Source organism: Salvelinus fontinalis, unplaced genomic scaffold, assembly GCF_029448725.1.
Source record: "Salvelinus fontinalis isolate EN_2023a unplaced genomic scaffold, ASM2944872v1 scaffold_1079, whole genome shotgun sequence".
NCBI classification, from domain to species: Eukaryota; Metazoa; Chordata; class Actinopteri; order Salmoniformes; family Salmonidae; genus Salvelinus; species Salvelinus fontinalis.
The window spans coordinates 1-19338 of NW_026601288.1; the positions used below are offsets into that span (position 1 = coordinate 1).

A 19338-nucleotide genomic window follows, 5' to 3' on the forward strand; every position below is an offset into this window, starting at 1 on the left:
CTGTTACCTAAGCCTGCTAAGCTACCATTAATTTCGGTCTCTTATTTTTAATTTTTTCCTTTTGTATCCTTCATTTATATCATGTTGCTTTTTCTTACTGTCTCAACACATTATTTGTTTTGCTACTATGTCTGAAGAGCACATTTATAGAGCCCTTTAACCTCTCTTGGGTAGGGGGCGGTATTTTCACGTCCGGAAGAAGATCGTGCCTTATGTAAACTGCCTGTTACTCAGGCCTAGAAGCTAGGATATGCATGTAATTGGTAGATTTGGATAGAAGACACTCTAAAGGTTCTAAAACTGTTCAAATCATGTCTATGAGTATAACATAACTGATATGGCAGGCGAAACCCCGAGGACAAACTATCCCCCCAAAAATTCAGCCTTCCACTGTTTCCAATGGCTTTCATGTTTATTATGACGCAAAGTCCTCCCAGATTGCAGTTCCTAGGGCGTCCACTAGAGGTCAACAGTCTTTAGAAAGACTTTCAGGCTGGGTTTTGGAAAAATGAGCTAGAAGTTGTAGTTTTTCTAAGTTGCTCCCATTTTGGCTGTAGTGTTTCAATTGCGCTTGGGTGAAAGCGCGCCCTTTGTTATTTATCTCCAGTATTGAACATTCTATTCTCTGTCTTAAACGTAATTGTTTATTTACTTATTAGGGTACCTGAGGTTTGATTATAAGCGTTGTTTGACTTGTTTGGATAAGTTTATTGGTAACGTTTGGGATTCATTTTGTATGCATTTTGAAGAAGGGAAACCGGTGGATTATTGAATGAAGCGTGCCAGCTAAACAGAGTTTTTATGGATATAAAGAAGGACTTTATCGAACAAAAGGACCATTTGTGATGTAACTGGGACCTTTTGGAGTGCCAACAGAAGAAGATCTTCAAAGGTAAGGCATTTATTATATTGCTATTTCTGACTTTCGTGTCGCACCTGCCTGGTTGAAAAATGTTTTTCATGTTTTTGTATGCGGGGCGTTGTGCACAGGTAATCGCATGGTGTGCTTTCACCGTAAAGCCTTTTTGAAATCTGACACAGTGGCTGGATAAACAAGAAGTTAAGCTTTATGTTGAAGTATAATACTTGTATTTTCATGAATGCTAAATATTTATATATTTACCGCTAGAGCACAGGACGAGGTGTGCTAAAGATGGCATCGGTGTAATTTCCCTTGAATGAATATCGAAACGCTACCAAAGTTTGAATTGACCCAAGAGATGACCACACTTAAGACTTGCACGAACAACAAAAAGGATGGCAGCGGTGGGATTCGAACCCACGCCTCCAGAGAGACTGGAGCCTAAATCCAGTGCCTTAGACCACTCGGCCACACTACCCTTCACCGTCAACAATCCCAAACTTTGTCATCTGTTACCTAAGCCTGCTAAGCTACCATTAATTTCGGTCTCTTATTTTTAATTTTTTCCTTTTGTATCCTTCATTTATATCATGTTGCTTTTTCTTACTGTCTCAACACATTATTTGTTTTGCTACTATGTCTGAAGAGCACATTTATAGAGCCCTTTAACCTCTCTTGGGTAGGGGGCGGTATTTTCACGTCCGGAAGAAGATCGTGCCTTATGTAAACTGCCTGTTACTCAGGCCTAGAAGCTAGGATATGCATGTAATTGGTAGATTTGGATAGAAGACACTCTAAAGGTTCTAAAACTGTTCAAATCATGTCTATGAGTATAACATAACTGATATGGCAGGCGAAACCCCGAGGACAAACTATCCCCCCAAAAATTCAGCCTTCCACTGTTTCCAATGGCTTTCATGTTTATTATGACGCAAAGTCCTCCCAGATTGCAGTTCCTAGGGCGTCCACTAGAGGTCAACAGTCTTTAGAAAGACTTTCAGGCTGGGTTTTGGAAAAATGAGCTAGAAGTTGTAGTTTTTCTAAGTTGCTCCCATTTTGGCTGTAGTGTTTCAATTGCGCTTGGGTGAAAGCGCGCCCTTTGTTATTTATCTCCAGTATTGAACATTCTATTCTCTGTCTTAAACGTAATTGTTTATTTACTTATTAGGGTACCTGAGGTTTGATTATAAGCGTTGTTTGACTTGTTTGGATAAGTTTATTGGTAACGTTTGGGATTCATTTTGTATGCATTTTGAAGAAGGGAAACCGGTGGATTATTGAATGAAGCGTGCCAGCTAAACAGAGTTTTTATGGATATAAAGAAGGACTTTATCGAACAAAAGGACCATTTGTGATGTAACTGGGACCTTTTGGAGTGCCAACAGAAGAAGATCTTCAAAGGTAAGGCATTTATTATATTGCTATTTCTGACTTTCGTGTCGCACCTGCCTGGTTGAAAAATGTTTTTCATGTTTTTGTATGCGGGGCGTTGTGCACAGGTAATCGCATGGTGTGCTTTCACCGTAAAGCCTTTTTGAAATCTGACACAGTGGCTGGATAAACAAGAAGTTAAGCTTTATGTTGAAGTATAATACTTGTATTTTCATGAATGCTAAATATTTATATATTTACCGCTAGAGCACAGGACGAGGTGTGCTAAAGATGGCATCGGTGTAATTTCCCTTGAATGAATATCGAAACGCTACCAAAGTTTGAATTGACCCAAGAGATGACCACACTTAAGACTTGCACGAACAACAAAAAGGATGGCAGCGGTGGGATTCGAACCCACGCCTCCAGAGAGACTGGAGCCTAAATCCAGTGCCTTAGACCACTCGGCCACACTACCCTTCACCGTCAACAATCCCAAACTTTGTCATCTGTTACCTAAGCCTGCTAAGCTACCATTAATTTCGGTCTCTTATTTTTAATTTTTTCCTTTTGTATCCTTCATTTATATCATGTTGCTTTTTCTTACTGTCTCAACACATTATTTGTTTTGCTACTATGTCTGAAGAGCACATTTATAGAGCCCTTTAACCTCTCTTGGGTAGGGGGCGGTATTTTCACGTCCGGAAGAAGATCGTGCCTTATGTAAACTGCCTGTTACTCAGGCCTAGAAGCTAGGATATGCATGTAATTGGTAGATTTGGATAGAAGACACTCTAAAGGTTCTAAAACTGTTCAAATCATGTCTATGAGTATAACATAACTGATATGGCAGGCGAAACCCCGAGGACAAACTATCCCCCCAAAAATTCAGCCTTCCACTGTTTCCAATGGCTTTCATGTTTATTATGACGCAAAGTCCTCCCAGATTGCAGTTCCTAGGGCGTCCACTAGAGGTCAACAGTCTTTAGAAAGACTTTCAGGCTGGGTTTTGGAAAAATGAGCTAGAAGTTGTAGTTTTTCTAAGTTGCTCCCATTTTGGCTGTAGTGTTTCAATTGCGCTTGGGTGAAAGCGCGCCCTTTGTTATTTATCTCCAGTATTGAACATTCTATTCTCTGTCTTAAACGTAATTGTTTATTTACTTATTAGGGTACCTGAGGTTTGATTATAAGCGTTGTTTGACTTGTTTGGATAAGTTTATTGGTAACGTTTGGGATTCATTTTGTATGCATTTTGAAGAAGGGAAACCGGTGGATTATTGAATGAAGCGTGCCAGCTAAACAGAGTTTTTATGGATATAAAGAAGGACTTTATCGAACAAAAGGACCATTTGTGATGTAACTGGGACCTTTTGGAGTGCCAACAGAAGAAGATCTTCAAAGGTAAGGCATTTATTATATTGCTATTTCTGACTTTCGTGTCGCACCTGCCTGGTTGAAAAATGTTTTTCATGTTTTTGTATGCGGGGCGTTGTGCACAGGTAATCGCATGGTGTGCTTTCACCGTAAAGCCTTTTTGAAATCTGACACAGTGGCTGGATAAACAAGAAGTTAAGCTTTATGTTGAAGTATAATACTTGTATTTTCATGAATGCTAAATATTTATATATTTACCGCTAGAGCACAGGACGAGGTGTGCTAAAGATGGCATCGGTGTAATTTCCCTTGAATGAATATCGAAACGCTACCAAAGTTTGAATTGACCCAAGAGATGACCACACTTAAGACTTGCACGAACAACAAAAAGGATGGCAGCGGTGGGATTCGAACCCACGCCTCCAGAGAGACTGGAGCCTAAATCCAGTGCCTTAGACCACTCGGCCACACTACCCTTCACCGTCAACAATCCCAAACTTTGTCATCTGTTACCTAAGCCTGCTAAGCTACCATTAATTTCGGTCTCTTATTTTTAATTTTTTCCTTTTGTATCCTTCATTTATATCATGTTGCTTTTTCTTACTGTCTCAACACATTATTTGTTTTGCTACTATGTCTGAAGAGCACATTTATAGAGCCCTTTAACCTCTCTTGGGTAGGGGGCGGTATTTTCACGTCCGGAAGAAGATCGTGCCTTATGTAAACTGCCTGTTACTCAGGCCTAGAAGCTAGGATATGCATGTAATTGGTAGATTTGGATAGAAGACACTCTAAAGGTTCTAAAACTGTTCAAATCATGTCTATGAGTATAACATAACTGATATGGCAGGCGAAACCCCGAGGACAAACTATCCCCCCAAAAATTCAGCCTTCCACTGTTTCCAATGGCTTTCATGTTTATTATGACGCAAAGTCCTCCCAGATTGCAGTTCCTAGGGCGTCCACTAGAGGTCAACAGTCTTTAGAAAGACTTTCAGGCTGGGTTTTGGAAAAATGAGCTAGAAGTTGTAGTTTTTCTAAGTTGCTCCCATTTTGGCTGTAGTGTTTCAATTGCGCTTGGGTGAAAGCGCGCCCTTTGTTATTTATCTCCAGTATTGAACATTCTATTCTCTGTCTTAAACGTAATTGTTTATTTACTTATTAGGGTACCTGAGGTTTGATTATAAGCGTTGTTTGACTTGTTTGGATAAGTTTATTGGTAACGTTTGGGATTCATTTTGTATGCATTTTGAAGAAGGGAAACCGGTGGATTATTGAATGAAGCGTGCCAGCTAAACAGAGTTTTTATGGATATAAAGAAGGACTTTATCGAACAAAAGGACCATTTGTGATGTAACTGGGACCTTTTGGAGTGCCAACAGAAGAAGATCTTCAAAGGTAAGGCATTTATTATATTGCTATTTCTGACTTTCGTGTCGCACCTGCCTGGTTGAAAAATGTTTTTCATGTTTTTGTATGCGGGGCGTTGTGCACAGGTAATCGCATGGTGTGCTTTCACCGTAAAGCCTTTTTGAAATCTGACACAGTGGCTGGATAAACAAGAAGTTAAGCTTTATGTTGAAGTATAATACTTGTATTTTCATGAATGCTAAATATTTATATATTTACCGCTAGAGCACAGGACGAGGTGTGCTAAAGATGGCATCGGTGTAATTTCCCTTGAATGAATATCGAAACGCTACCAAAGTTTGAATTGACCCAAGAGATGACCACACTTAAGACTTGCACGAACAACAAAAAGGATGGCAGCGGTGGGATTCGAACCCACGCCTCCAGAGAGACTGGAGCCTAAATCCAGTGCCTTAGACCACTCGGCCACACTACCCTTCACCGTCAACAATCCCAAACTTTGTAATCTGTTACCTAAGCCTGCTAAGCTACCATTAATTTCGGTCTCTTATTTTTAATTTTTTCCTTTTGTATCCTTCATTTATATCATGTTGCTTTTTCTTACTGTCTCAACACATTATTTGTTTTGCTACTATGTCTGAAGAGCACATTTATAGAGCCCTTTAACCTCTCTTGGGTAGGGGGCGGTATTTTCACGTCCGGAAGAAGATCGTGCCTTATGTAAACTGCCTGTTACTCAGGCCTAGAAGCTAGGATATGCATGTAATTGGTAGATTTGGATAGAAGACACTCTAAAGGTTCTAAAACTGTTCAAATCATGTCTATGAGTATAACATAACTGATATGGCAGGCGAAACCCCGAGGACAAACTATCCCCCCAAAAATTCAGCCTTCCACTGTTTCCAATGGCTTTCATGTTTATTATGACGCAAAGTCCTCCCAGATTGCAGTTCCTAGGGCGTCCACTAGAGGTCAACAGTCTTTAGAAAGACTTTCAGGCTGGGTTTTGGAAAAATGAGCTAGAAGTTGTAGTTTTTCTAAGTTGCTCCCATTTTGGCTGTAGTGTTTCAATTGCGCTTGGGTGAAAGCGCGCCCTTTGTTATTTATCTCCAGTATTGAACATTCTATTCTCTGTCTTAAACGTAATTGTTTATTTACTTATTAGGGTACCTGAGGTTTGATTATAAGCGTTGTTTGACTTGTTTGGATAAGTTTATTGGTAACGTTTGGGATTCATTTTGTATGCATTTTGAAGAAGGGAAACCGGTGGATTATTGAATGAAGCGTGCCAGCTAAACAGAGTTTTTATGGATATAAAGAAGGACTTTATCGAACAAAAGGACCATTTGTGATGTAACTGGGACCTTTTGGAGTGCCAACAGAAGAAGATCTTCAAAGGTAAGGCATTTATTATATTGCTATTTCTGACTTTCGTGTCGCACCTGCCTGGTTGAAAAATGTTTTTCATGTTTTTGTATGCGGGGCGTTGTCCTCAGGTAATCGCATGGTGTGCTTTCACCGTAAAGCCTTTTTGAAATCTGACACAGTGGCTGGATAAACAAGAAGTTAAGCTTTATGTTGAAGTATAATACTTGTATTTTCATGAATGCTAAATATTTATATATTTACCGCTAGAGCACAGGACGAGGTGTGCTAAAGATGGCATCGGTGTAATTTCCCTTGAATGAATATCGAAACGCTACCAAAGTTTGAATTGACCCAAGAGATGACCACACTTAAGACTTGCACGAACAACAAAAAGGATGGCAGCGGTGGGATTCGAACCCACGCCTCCAGAGAGACTGGAGCCTAAATCCAGTGCCTTAGACCACTCGGCCACACTACCCTTCACCGTCAACAATCCCAAACTTTGTCATCTGTTACCTAAGCCTGCTAAGCTACCATTAATTTCGGTCTCTTATTTTTAATTTTTTCCTTTTGTATCCTTCATTTATATCATGTTGCTTTTTCTTACTGTCTCAACACATTATTTGTTTTGCTGCTATGTCTGAAGAGCACATTTATAGAGCCCTTTAACCTCTCTTGGGTAGGGGGCGGTATTTTCACGTCCGGAAGAAGATCGTGCCTTATGTAAACTGCCTGTTACTCAGGCCTAGAAGCTAGGATATGCATGTAATTGGTAGATTTGGATAGAAGACACTCTAAAGGTTCTAAAACTGTTCAAATCATGTCTATGAGTATAACATAACTGATATGGCAGGCGAAACCCCGAGGACAAACTATCCCCCCAAAAATTCAGCCTTCCACTGTTTCCAATGGCTTTCATGTTTATTATGACGCAAAGTCCTCCCAGATTGCAGTTCCTAGGGCGTCCACTAGAGGTCAACAGTCTTTAGAAAGACTTTCAGGCTGGGTTTTGGAAAAATGAGCTAGAAGTTGTAGTTTTTCTAAGTTGCTCCCATTTTGGCTGTAGTGTTTCAATTGCGCTTGGGTGAAAGCGCGCCCTTTGTTATTTATCTCCAGTATTGAACATTCTATTCTCTGTCTTAAACGTAATTGTTTATTTACTTATTAGGGTACCTGAGGTTTGATTATAAGCGTTGTTTGACTTGTTTGGATAAGTTTATTGGTAACGTTTGGGATTCATTTTGTATGCATTTTGAAGAAGGGAAACCGGTGGATTATTGAATGAAGCGTGCCAGCTAAACAGAGTTTTTATGGATATAAAGAAGGACTTTATCGAACAAAAGGACCATTTGTGATGTAACTGGGACCTTTTGGAGTGCCAACAGAAGAAGATCTTCAAAGGTAAGGCATTTATTATATTGCTATTTCTGACTTTCGTGTCGCACCTGCCTGGTTGAAAAATGTTTTTCATGTTTTTGTATGCGGGGCGTTGTGCACAGGTAATCGCATGGTGTGCTTTCACCGTAAAGCCTTTTTGAAATCTGACACAGTGGCTGGATAAACAAGAAGTTAAGCTTTATGTTGAAGTATAATACTTGTATTTTCATGAATGCTAAATATTTATATATTTACCGCTAGAGCACAGGACGAGGTGTGCTAAAGATGGCATCGGTGTAATTTCCCTTGAATGAATATCGAAACGCTACCAAAGTTTGAATTGACCCAAGAGATGACCACACTTAAGACTTGCACGAACAACAAAAAGGATGGCAGCGGTGGGATTCGAACCCACGCCTCCAGAGAGACTGGAGCCTAAATCCAGTGCCTTAGACCACTCGGCCACACTACCCTTCACCGTCAACAATCCCAAACTTTGTCATCTGTTACCTAAGCCTGCTAAGCTACCATTAATTTCGGTCTCTTATTTTTAATTTTTTCCTTTTGTATCCTTCATTTATATCATGTTGCTTTTTCTTACTGTCTCAACACATTATTTGTTTTGCTGCTATGTCTGAAGAGCACATTTATAGAGCCCTTTAACCTCTCTTGGGTAGGGGGCGGTATTTTCACGTCCGGAAGAAGATCGTGCCTTATGTAAACTGCCTGTTACTCAGGCCTAGAAGCTAGGATATGCATGTAATTGGTAGATTTGGATAGAAGACACTCTAAAGGTTCTAAAACTGTTCAAATCATGTCTATGAGTATAACATAACTGATATGGCAGGCGAAACCCCGAGGACAAACTATCCCCCCAAAAATTCAGCCTTCCACTGTTTCCAATGGCTTTCATGTTTATTATGACGCAAAGTCCTCCCAGATTGCAGTTCCTAGGGCGTCCACTAGAGGTCAACAGTCTTTAGAAAGACTTTCAGGCTGGGTTTTGGAAAAATGAGCTAGAAGTTGTAGTTTTTCTAAGTTGCTCCCATTTTGGCTGTAGTGTTTCAATTGCGCTTGGGTGAAAGCGCGCCCTTTGTTATTTATCTCCAGTATTGAACATTCTATTCTCTGTCTTAAACGTAATTGTTTATTTACTTATTAGGGTACCTGAGGTTTGATTATAAGCGTTGTTTGACTTGTTTGGATAAGTTTATTGGTAACGTTTGGGATTCATTTTGTATGCATTTTGAAGAAGGGAAACCGGTGGATTATTGAATGAAGCGTGCCAGCTAAACAGAGTTTTTATGGATATAAAGAAGGACTTTATCGAACAAAAGGACCATTTGTGATGTAACTGGGACCTTTTGGAGTGCCAACAGAAGAAGATCTTCAAAGGTAAGGCATTTATTATATTGCTATTTCTGACTTTCGTGTCGCACCTGCCTGGTTGAAAAATGTTTTTCATGTTTTTGTATGCGGGGCGTTGTGCACAGGTAATCGCATGGTGTGCTTTCACCGTAAAGCCTTTTTGAAATCTGACACAGTGGCTGGATAAACAAGAAGTTAAGCTTTATGTTGAAGTATAATACTTGTATTTTCATGAATGCTAAATATTTATATATTTACCGCTAGAGCACAGGACGAGGTGTGCTAAAGATGGCATCGGTGTAATTTCCCTTGAATGAATATCGAAACGCTACCAAAGTTTGAATTGACCCAAGAGATGACCACACTTAAGACTTGCACGAACAACAAAAAGGATGGCAGCGGTGGGATTCGAACCCACGCCTCCAGAGAGACTGGAGCCTAAATCCAGCGCCTTAGACCACTCGGCCACACTACCCTTCACCGTCAACAATCCCAAACTTTGTCATCTGTTACCTAAGCCTGCTAAGCTACCATTAATTTCGGTCTCTTATTTTTAATTTTTTCCTTTTGTATCCTTCATTTATATCATGTTGCTTTTTCTTACTGTCTCAACACATTATTTGTTTTGCTGCTATGTCTGAAGAGCACATTTATAGAGCCCTTTAACCTCTCTTGGGTAGGGGGCGGTATTTTCACGTCCGGAAGAAGATCGTGCCTTATGTAAACTGCCTGTTACTCAGGCCTAGAAGCTAGGATATGCATGTAATTGGTAGATTTGGATAGAAGACACTCTAAAGGTTCTAAAACTGTTCAAATCATGTCTATGAGTATAACATAACTGATATGGCAGGCGAAACCCCGAGGACAAACTATCCCCCCAAAAATTCAGCCTTCCACTGTTTCCAATGGCTTTCATGTTTATTATGACGCAAAGCCCTCCCAGATTGCAGTTCCTAGGGCGTCCACTAGAGGTCAACAGTCTTTAGAAAGACTTTCAGGCTGGTTTTTGGAAAAATGAGCTAGAAGTTGTAGTTTTTCTAAGTTGCTCCCATTTTGGCTGTAGTGTTTCAATTGCGCTTGGGTGAAAGCGCGCCCTTTGTTATTTATCTCCAGTATTGAACATTCTATTCTCTGTCTTAAACGTAATTGTTTATTTACTTATTAGGGTACCTGAGGTTTGATTATAAGCGTTGTTTGACTTGTTTGGATAAGTTTATTGGTAACGTTTGGGATTCATTTTGTATGCATTTTGAAGAAGGGAAACCGGTGGATTATTGAATGAAGCGTGCCAGCTAAACAGAGTTTTTATGGATATAAAGAAGGACTTTATCGAACAAAAGGACCATTTGTGATGTAACTGGGACCTTTTGGAGTGCCAACAGAAGAAGATCTTCAAAGGTAAGGCATTTATTATATTGCTATTTCTGACTTTCGTGTCGCACCTGCCTGGTTGAAAAATGTTTTTCATGTTTTTGTATGCGGGGCGTTGTCCTCAGGTAATCGCATGGTGTGCTTTCACCGTAAAGCCTTTTTGAAATCTGACACAGTGGCTGGATAAACAAGAAGTTAAGCTTTATGTTGAAGTATAATACTTGTATTTTCATGAATGCTAAATATTTATATATTTACCGCTAGAGCACAGGACGAGGTGTGCTAAAGATGGCATCGGTGTAATTTCCCTTGAATGAATATCGAAACGCTACCAAAGTTTGAATTGACCCAAGAGATGACCACACTTAAGACTTGCACGAACAACAAAAAGGATGGCAGCGGTGGGATTCGAACCCACGCCTCCAGAGAGACTGGAGACTAAATCCAGCACCTTAGACCACTCGGCCACACTACCCTTCACCGTCAACAATCCCAAACTTTGTCATCTGTTACCTAAGCCTGCTAAGCTACCATTAATTTCGGTCTCTTATTTTTTCTTTTTTCCTTTTGTATCCTTCATTTATATCATGTTGCTTTTTCTTACTGTCTCAACACATTATTTGTTTTGCTGCTATGTCTGAAGAGCACATTTATAGAGCCCTTTAACCTCTCTTGGGTAGGGGGCGGTATTTTCACGTCCGGAAGAAGATCGTGCCTTATGTAAACTGCCTGTTACTCAGGCCTAGAAGCTAGGATATGCATGTAATTGGTAGATTTGGATAGAAGACACTCTAAAGGTTCTAAAACTGTTCAAATCATGTCTATGAGTATAACATAACTGATATGGCAGGCGAAACCCCGAGGACAAACTATCCCCCCAAAAATTCAGCCTTCCACTGTTTCCAATGGCTTTCATGTTTATTATGACGCAAAGTCCTCCCAGATTGCAGTTCCTAGGGCGTCCACTAGAGGTCAAAAGTCTTTAGAAAGACTTTCAGGCTGGGTTTTGGAAAAATGAGCTAGAAGTTGTAGTTTTTCTAAGTTGCTCACATTTTGGCTGTAGTGTTTCAATTGCGGTTGGGTGAAAGCGCGCCCTTTGTTATTTATCTCCAGTATTGAACATTCTATTCTCTGTCTTAAACGTAATTGTTTATTTACTTATTAGGGTACCTGAGGTTTGATTATAAGCGTTGTTTGACTTGTTTGGATAAGTTTATTGGTAACGTTTGGGATTCATTTTGTATGCATTTTGAAGAAGGGAAACCGGTGGATTATTGAATGAAGCGTGCCAGCTAAACAGAGTTTTTATGGATATAAAGAAGGACTTTATCGAACAAAAGGACCATTTGTGATGTAACTGGGACCTTTTGGAGTGCCAACAGAAGAAGATCTTCAAAGGTAAGGCATTTATTATATTGCTATTTCTGACTTTCGTGTCGCACCTGCCTGGTTGAAAAATGTTTTTCATGTTTTTGTATGCGGGGCGTTGTCCTCAGGTAATCGCATGGTGTGCTTTCACCGTAAAGCCTTTTTGAAATCTGACACAGTGGCTGGATAAACAAGAAGTTAAGCTTTATGTTGAAGTATAATACTTGTATTTTCATGAATGCTAAATATTTATATATTTACCGCTAGAGCACAGGACGAGGTGTGCTAAAGATGGCATCGGTGTAATTTCCCTTGAATGAATATCGAAACGCTACCAAAGTTTGAATTGACCCAAGAGATGACCACACTTAAGACTTGCACGAACAACAAAAAGGATGGCAGCGGTGGGATTCGAACCCACGCCTCCAGAGAGACTGGAGCCTAAATCCAGCACCTTAGACCACTCGGCCACACTACCCTTCACCGTCAACAATCCCAAACTTTGTCATCTGTTACCTAAGCCTGCTAAGCTACCATTAATTTCGGTCTCTTATTTTTTCTTTTTTCCTTTTGTATCCTTCATTTATATCATGTTGCTTTTTCTTACTGTCTCAACACATTATTTGTTTTGCTGCTATGTCTGAAGAGCACATTTATAGAGCCCTTTAACCTCTCTTGGATAGGGGGCGGTATTTTCACGTCCGGAAGAAAAGCGTGCCCAATGTAAACTGCCTGTTACTCAGGCCTAGAAGCTAGGATATGCATGTAATTGGTAGATTTGGATAGAAGACACTCTAAAGGTTCTAAAACTGTTCAAATCATGTCTATGAGTATAACATAACTGATATGGCAGGCGAAACCCCGAGGACAAACTATCCCCCCAAAAATTCAGTCTTCCACTGTTTCCATTGGCTTTCATGTTTATTATGACGCAAAGTCCTCCCAGATTGCAGTTCCTAGGGCGTCCACTAGATGTCAACAGTCTTTAGAAAGACTTTCAGGCTGGTTTTTGGAAAAATGAGCTAGAAGTTGTAGTTTTTCTAAGTTGCTCCCATTTTGGCTGTAGTGTTTCAATTGCGCTTGGGTGAAAGCGCGCCCTTTGTTATTTATCTCCAGTATTGAACATTCTATTCTCTGTCTTAAACGTAATTCTTTATTTACTTATTAGGGTACCTGAGGTTTGATTATAAGCGTTGTTTGACTTGTTTGGATAAGTTTATTGGTAACGTTTGGGATTCATTTTGTATGCATTTTGAAGAAGGGAAAACGGTGGATTATTGAATGAAGCGTGCCACCTAAACAGAGTTTTTATGGATATAAAGAAGGACTTTATCGAACAAAAGGACCATTTGTGATGTAACTGGGACCTTTTGGAGTGCCAACAGAAGAAGATCTTCAAAGGTAAGGCATTTATTATATTGCTATTTCTGACTTTCGTGTCGCACCTGCCTGGTTGAAAAATGTTTTTCATGTTTTTGTATGCGGGGCGTTGTCCTCAGGTAATCGCATGGTGTGCTTTCGCTGTAAAGCCTTTTTGAAATCTGACACAGTGGCTGGATAAACAAGAAGTTAAGCTTTATGTTGAAGTATAATACTTGTATTTTCATGAATGCTAAATATTTATATATTTACCGCTAGAGCACAGGACGAGGTGTGCTAAAGATGGCATCGGTGTAATTTCCCTTGAATGAATATTGAAACGCTACCAAAGTTTGAATTGACCCAAGAGATGACCACACTTAAGACTTGCACGAACAACAAAAAGGATGGCAGCGGTGGGATTCGAACCCACGCCTCCAGAGAGACTGGAGCCTAAATCCAGCGCCTTAGACCACTCGGCCTCACTACCCTTCACCGTCAACAATCCCAAACTTTGTCATCTGTTACCTAAGCCTGCTAAGCTACCATTAATTTCGGTCTCTTATTTTTTCTTTTTTCCTTTTGTATCCTTCATTTATATCATGTTGCTTTTTCTTACTGTCTCAACACATTATTTGTTTTGCTGCTATGTCTGAAGAGCACATTTATAGAGCCCTTTAACCTCTCTTGGGTAGGGGGCGGTATTTTCACGTCCGGAAGAAAAGCGTGCCCAATGTAAACTGCCTGTTACTCAGGCCTAGAAGCTAGGATATGCATGTAATTGGTAGATTTGGATAGAAGACACTCTAAAGGTTCTAAAACTGTTCAAATCATGTCTATGAGTATAACATAACTGATATGGCAGGCGAAACCCCGAGGACAAACTATCCCCCAAAAATTCAGTCTTCCACTGTTTCCAATGGCTTTCATGTTTATTATGACGCAAAGTCCTCCCAGATTGCAGTTCCTAGGGCGTCCACTAGATGTCAACAGTCTTTAGAAAGACTTTCAGGCTGGTTTTTGGAAAAATGAGCTAGAAGTTGTAGTTTTTCTAAGTTGCTCCCATTTTGGCTGTAGTGTTTCAATTGCGCTTGGGTGAAAGCGCGCCCTTTGTTATTTATCTCCAGTATTGAACATTCTATTCTCTGTCTTAAACGTAATTCTTTATTTACTTATTAGGGTACCTGAGGTTTGATTATAAGCATTGTTTGACTTGTTTGGATAAGTTTATTGGTAACGTTTGGGATTCATTTTGTATGCATTTTGAAGAAGGGAAACCGGTGGATTATTGAATGAAGCGTGCCACCTAAACAGAGTTTTTATGGATATAAAGAAGGACTTTATCGAACAAAAGGACCATTTGTGATGTAACTGGGACCTTTTGGAGTGCCAACAGAAGAAGATCTTCAAAGGTAAGGCATTTATTATATTGCTATTTCTGACTTTCGTGTCGCACCTGCCTGGTTGAAAAATGTTTTTCATGTTTTTGTATGCGGGGCGTTGTCCTCAGGTAATCGCATGGTGTGCTTTCGCTGTAAAGCCTTTTTGAAATCTGACACAGTGGCTGGATAAACAAGAAGTTAAGCTTTATGTTGAAGTATAATACTTGTATTTTCATGAATGCTAAATATTTATATATTTACCGCTAGAGCACAGGACGAGGTGTGCTAAAGATGGCATCGGTGTAATTTCCCTTGAATGAATATCGAAACGCTACCAAAGTTTGAATTGACCCAAGAGATGACCACACTTAAGACTTGCACGAACAACAAAAAGGATGGCAGCGGTGGGATTCGAACCCACACCTCCAGAGAGACTGGAGCCTAAATCCAGCGCCTTAGACCACTCGGCCTCACTACCCTTCACCGTCAACAATCCCAAACTTTGTCATCTGTTACCTAAGCCTGCTAAGCTACCATTAATTTCGGTCTCTTATTTTTTCTTTTTTCCTTTTGTATCCTTCATTTATATCATGTTGCTTTTTCTTACTGTCTCAACACATTATTTGTTTTGCTGCTATGTCTGAAGAGCACATTTATAGAGCCCTTTAACCTGTCTAGGATCAGCGTGGCGCTAGCGGCACCCCCCCCCCCCCCCCACTGAAAAACCAGTGCCGCGAAATTCAAAAAAAATATTTTTTTAAAATATTTAACTTTCACACATTAAAGTCCAATACAGCTAATGAAAGACACAGATCTTGTGAATCCAGTCAACATTTCCGATTTTTAAAATGTTTTACAGGGAAGACACAATATGTAAAGATGTACATCTATTACCTAAAAACACATTAGCATAATCCACCATCTTTTATTTGTCCACCAACACCAGTAGCCATCACCAATTCGGCTAAACTAAGATATTTATAGCCCCTAACCAACAAAAAAACTCATTAGATGACAGTCTGATAACATATTTATGGTATGGGATAGGTTTTGTTAGAAAAAAGTGCATATTTCAGGTAGATGGCATAGTTTACATTTGCACCCACCATCACAAATGGACTAGAATAATTACAATGAGCAACGTGTTTACCTAACTACTAATCATCAAACATTTCGTAAAAATACACAGCATACACGAATCGAAAGACACAGATCCTGTGAATACAGACAATATTTCAGATTTTCTAAGTGTCTTACAGCGAAAACACAATAAATCGTTATATTAGCTTAGCACATAGCAATTAGCAGCCCAGCATTGATTCTAGCCAAAGTGAGCGATAAAAGTCAACATCGCCAAAAGATATTAATTTTTTCACTAACCTTCTCAGAATTCTTCCGATGACACTCCTGTAACATCACATTACAACATGCATATACAGTTTGATCGAAAATGTTTATATTTAGCCACCAAAATCATGGTTAGACAATGTGAAATGTAGACAAGCTGGTAAAGAAAAAGTCCTTGCGCCACTTAGACAGTGATCTACTCTTATACATAAATACTCATAAACGTGACTAAAAAATATAGGGTGGACAGGGATTGATAGACAATTTAATTCTTAATACAATTGCGTTATTACATTTTTTTATTTATCCTTACTTTTCAATACAGTTTGCGCCAAGCGAAGCTACGTCAAAAAACATGGCGTCCTAAGCCACTAAAATGTTTCGACAGAAACACGATTTATCATAATAAAAATGTCCTACCTTGAGCTGTTCTTCCATCAGTATCTTGGGCAAAGGATCCTTTCTTGGGAGAAATCGTCTTTTGGTGGAAAGCTGTCCTCTTGCCATGTGGAAATGTCAACTGCGTTCGGGATGAACTGAAAAGCGTGCCCAACTTTTCACATCGTTGCAAAAATAAATGTCCCAAAATCGCACTAAACGGATATAAATTGCTATAAAACGCTTTAAATTAACTACCTTATGATGTTTTTAACTCCTATAACGAGTGAAAAGATGACCGGAGAAATATAACAGGCTAAACTAATGCTTGGAACAGGTGCGCGCCGGTGTCCTCTAGGCTCATGACGCAGCTCCCAAAGAATGACTAGCTTCAGGGTTTTTTCATTTGTAGGGCCTGTGAACGCGCAATCGACCCCGTTGGAATCGTCATCACGTAAAGGCATCCAGGGGAAGACGTAAGAAGTGTCCGTATAGTCATAGCAACGACAGTGCCCTTTTAAATGACTTCAGAAGAGTGGCCAACATTTCTCAAATCTGACTCCATGTCAGGGAAATTGCTGTAGAATGGGCTCTGTTCCACTTAGAGACAAAATTTCAACTCCTATAGAAACTATAGACTGTTTTCTATCCAATAATAATAATAATAATATGCATATTGTACGATCAAGGATTTTGTGGGAAGCCGTTTAAAAAATTTGCCAAATTAGCATAAATAGTCTAAACAGCGCCCCCATCCCCAACAGGTTAACCTCTCTTGGGTAGGGGGCGGTATTTTCACGTCCGGAAGAAAAGCGTGCCCAATGTAAACTGCCTGTTACTCAGGCCTAGAAGCTAGGATATGCATGTAATTGGTAGATTTGGATAGAAGACACTCTAAAGGTTCTAAAACTGTTCAAATCATGTCTATGAGTATAACATAACTGATATGGCAGGCGAAACCCCGAGGACAAACTATCCCCCCAAAAATTCAGCCTTCCACTGTTTCCAATGGCTTTCATGTTTATTATGAGGCAAAGTCCTCCCAGATTGCAGTTCCTAGGGCGTCCACTAGATGTCAACAGTCTTTAGAAAGACTTTCAGGCTGGTTTTTGGAAAAATGAGCTAGAAGTTGTAGTTTTTCTAAGTTGCTCCCATTTTGGCTGTAGTGTTTCAATTGCGCTTGGGTGAAAGCGCGCCCTTTGTTATTTATCTCCAGTATTGAACATTCTATTCTCTGTCTTAAACGTAATTGTTTATTTACTTATTAGGGTACCTGAGGTTTGATTATAAGCGTTGTTTGACTTGTTTGGATAAGTTTATTGGTAACGTTTGGGATTCATTTTGTATGCATTTTGAAGAAGGGAAACCGGTGGATTATTGAATGAAGCGTGTTTTTATGGATATAAAGAAGGACTTTATCGAACAAAAGGACCATTTGTGATGTAACTGGGACATTTTGGAGTGCCAACAGAAGAAGATCTTCAAAGGAAAGGCATTTATTATATTGCTATTTCTGACTTTCGTGTCGCACCTGCCTGGTTGAAAAATGTTTTTCATGTTTTTGTATGCGGGGCGTTGTCCTCAGGTAATCGCATGGTGTGCTTTCACCGTAAAGCCTTTTTGAAATCTGACACAGTGGCTGGATAAACAAGAAGTTAACCTGTCTAGGATGAGTGTGCCGCTAGCGGCACTCCCCCCCCACCCCCACTGAAAAACCAGTGCCGCGAAATTCAAAAAAAATATTTTTTTTAAATATTTAACTTTCACACATTAAAGTCCAATACAGCTAATGAAAGACACAGATCTTGTGAATCCAGTCAACATGTCCGATATTTACAATGTTTTACAGGGAAGACACAATATGTAAAGATGTACATCTATTACCTAAAAAGACATTATCATAATCCACCATCTTTTATTTGTCCACCAACACCAGTAGCTATCACCAATTCGGCTAAACTAAGATATTTATAGCCCCTAACCAAGAAAAAAACTCATTAGATGACAGTCTGATAACATATTTATGGTATGGGATAGGTTTTGTTAGAAAAAAGTGCATATTTCAGGTAGATGGCATAGGTTACAATTGCACCCACCGTCACAAATGGAATAGAAAAACTACTTATAGCAACGTGTTTACCTACTTACTAATCATCAAACATTTCGTAAAAATACACAGCATACACGAATCGAAAGACACAGATCCTGTGAATACAGACAATATTTCAGATTTTCTAAGTGTCTTACAGCGAAAACACAATAAATCGTTATATTAGCATAGCACATAGCACATAGCAGCCCAGCATTGATTCTAGCCAAAGTGAGCGATAAAAGTCAACATCGCCAAAATATATTAATTTTTTCACTAACCTTCTCAGAATTCTTCAGATGACACTCCTGTAACATCATATTACACAATCCATATAGAGTTTGATCGAAAATGTTTATATTTAGCCACCAAAATCATGGTTAGACAATGTGAAATGTAGCTCAGCTGGTCAGAAAATGTCCTTGCGCCACTTAGACAGTGATCTACTCTTATACATAAATACTCATAAACGTGACTAAAAAATATAGGGTGGACAGGGATTGATAGACAATTTAATTCTTAATACAATTGCGGAATTACATTTTTTAATTTATCCTTACTTTTCAATACAGTTTGCGCCAAGCGAAGCTACGTCAAAAAACATGGCGTCCTAAGCCACTAAAATGTTTCGACAGAAACACGATTTATCATAATAAAAATGTCCTACTTTGAGCTGTTCTTCCATCAGTATCTTGGGCAAAGGATCCTTTCTTGGGAGTAATCGTCTTTTGGTGGAAAGCTGTCCTCTTGCCATGTGGAAATGCCAACTGCGTTCGGGATGAACTGAAAGCGTGCCCAGCTATTCACAGCGTTAAAGAAATAAATGTCCCAAAATCGCACTAAACGGATATAAATTGCTATAAAACGCTTTAAATTAACTACCTTATGATGTTTTTAACTCCTATAACGAGTAAAAACATGACCGGAAAAATATAACAGGCTAAACTAACGCT

At 39.5% G+C, this 19338-nt stretch overlaps 11 non-coding genes across 11 annotated transcripts; all 11 read right to left on the reverse strand.

The window, feature by feature from the left end:
* Positions 1 to 1258: 1258 nt before the first annotated feature.
* Positions 1259 to 1340, reverse strand: trnal-uag (transfer RNA leucine (anticodon UAG)). The gene has a single exon. It is a non-coding gene; the product is annotated as a tRNA-Leu (tRNA).
* Positions 1341 to 2629: 1289 nt separating this feature from the next.
* Positions 2630 to 2711, reverse strand: trnal-uag (transfer RNA leucine (anticodon UAG)). Its single transcript has one exon. It is a non-coding gene; the product is annotated as a tRNA-Leu (tRNA).
* A 1289-nt stretch (positions 2712 to 4000) lies between these two features.
* trnal-uag (transfer RNA leucine (anticodon UAG)) lies at positions 4001 to 4082 on the reverse strand. Its single transcript has one exon. It is a non-coding gene; the product is annotated as a tRNA-Leu (tRNA).
* Positions 4083 to 5371: 1289 nt separating this feature from the next.
* On the reverse strand, positions 5372 to 5453 carry trnal-uag (transfer RNA leucine (anticodon UAG)). Its single transcript has one exon. It is a non-coding gene; the product is annotated as a tRNA-Leu (tRNA).
* A 1289-nt stretch (positions 5454 to 6742) lies between these two features.
* Positions 6743 to 6824, reverse strand: trnal-uag (transfer RNA leucine (anticodon UAG)). Its single transcript has one exon. It is a non-coding gene; the product is annotated as a tRNA-Leu (tRNA).
* A 1289-nt stretch (positions 6825 to 8113) lies between these two features.
* trnal-uag (transfer RNA leucine (anticodon UAG)) lies at positions 8114 to 8195 on the reverse strand. The gene has a single exon. It is a non-coding gene; the product is annotated as a tRNA-Leu (tRNA).
* A 1289-nt stretch (positions 8196 to 9484) lies between these two features.
* Positions 9485 to 9566, reverse strand: trnal-uag (transfer RNA leucine (anticodon UAG)). Its single transcript has one exon. It is a non-coding gene; the product is annotated as a tRNA-Leu (tRNA).
* Positions 9567 to 10855: 1289 nt separating this feature from the next.
* Positions 10856 to 10937, reverse strand: trnal-uag (transfer RNA leucine (anticodon UAG)). Its single transcript has one exon. It is a non-coding gene; the product is annotated as a tRNA-Leu (tRNA).
* Positions 10938 to 12226: 1289 nt separating this feature from the next.
* On the reverse strand, positions 12227 to 12308 carry trnal-uag (transfer RNA leucine (anticodon UAG)). The gene has a single exon. It is a non-coding gene; the product is annotated as a tRNA-Leu (tRNA).
* A 1289-nt stretch (positions 12309 to 13597) lies between these two features.
* trnal-uag (transfer RNA leucine (anticodon UAG)) lies at positions 13598 to 13679 on the reverse strand. Its single transcript has one exon. It is a non-coding gene; the product is annotated as a tRNA-Leu (tRNA).
* Positions 13680 to 14967: 1288 nt separating this feature from the next.
* On the reverse strand, positions 14968 to 15049 carry trnal-uag (transfer RNA leucine (anticodon UAG)). The gene has a single exon. It is a non-coding gene; the product is annotated as a tRNA-Leu (tRNA).
* Between the last annotated feature and the right edge of the window lie 4289 nt (positions 15050 to 19338).